The sequence below is a fragment of the Sinocyclocheilus grahami genome, unplaced genomic scaffold (genome assembly GCF_001515645.1).
Source record: "Sinocyclocheilus grahami isolate Dianchi unplaced genomic scaffold, SAMN03320097.WGS_v1.1 scaffold4441.1, whole genome shotgun sequence".
NCBI classification, from domain to species: Eukaryota; Metazoa; Chordata; class Actinopteri; order Cypriniformes; family Cyprinidae; genus Sinocyclocheilus; species Sinocyclocheilus grahami.
Window position 1 is genome coordinate 12,334 of NW_015509378.1, and position 1,307 is coordinate 13,640.

Consider the following 1,307-nt stretch of genomic DNA (forward strand, 5'->3'; position numbering starts at 1 on the left):
TCTACAATATAGTACATGCTAAGGAAAAGAAAAGCAATGTTAATTTATTGAAAATGTCACCTATTCCACATTTCTTCTAGAATAAATGTGACCCTGGACCAGTCTTAAGTCGCTGGGGTATATTTGTAGCAATAGCCAAAAATACATTGTATGGGTCAAAATTATAAATTTTTCTTTTATGCCAAAAATCATTAGGATATTAAGTAAAGAGCATGTTCCATGAAGACATTTAGCAAATTTCCTACCGTAAATACATCATAACTTAAGTTTTGATTAGTAATATGCATTGCTGAGAACTTCATTTGGATAACTTCAAAGGTGATTTTCTCAATATTTAGATTTGTTTGCATCCTCAGATTCCAGATTTTATTCCAGAGTTGTATCTCTGCCAAATATTATCTTATCCTAACAAATATTACATACATCAATGGAAAGCTTATTTATTCAGCTTTCAGGTGATGTTTAAATCTCAATTTCGAAAAATTGACCCTTATGACTGGTTTTGTGGTCCAGGGTCACATATGTATGTGCAATTTGTATATACAGTTGTGCTCAAAATTATTCATACCCTTGGTAAATATGATCAAAGAAGGCTGTGAAAATTAATCTGTATCATCAGTCCTTTAGATATTTTATTTAAAAAAATTACTAAAACCTAACTTTTCATTGGAGAATAAGAATTTAAAATGGGAGAGAAATCTGTGTGGCCGTGTTGCTGAAGGACCTTTAACAACTGGTCAACAGCATTGTTTTTGACTTGGAATTGGGATGCCCAGGTTGCCAGATCTGTTGCCAGTGATAATTTGTCTTCATGGTCAGTCATGTCTTCCTGGTCAGTCATGTCATTTTCATCAAGGTCCATGTCTTCCACAAAGTCATCATCCCAGTCACTTTCTTCCCATGTATACGATGCTCCAGTGGACAGGTGGTCCTCCATAGAACTTAATGCATCATCAGAGTCAGTCTGACACCCTGGGATGTGTTCTGGATGATTTATTTCTGTGGGTTTTTTTTCTATGTTTTTAAAAACCCGTTTGGCAGCTCTCCGAGATCTTAGATATTGCCTTTCTTTCTCTCTCTTTTCCTCACTCATTATGTAATGTCTAAAATTACAAAATGATACAATCGTGTTCCCAGTGGTAAATTGTATTCCTTACAATAATGTTTTTAAATGCTCCACCTGTTAAAGTGTGTTTTACTTGCCTCAGTCAGACAGTTTGATAAAGACTATGAAAAGATCAGACTGCAGAGGCTGTGATGGGGGGGCATCTCAATAAATTAGAATGTCGTGGAAAAGTTAATTTATT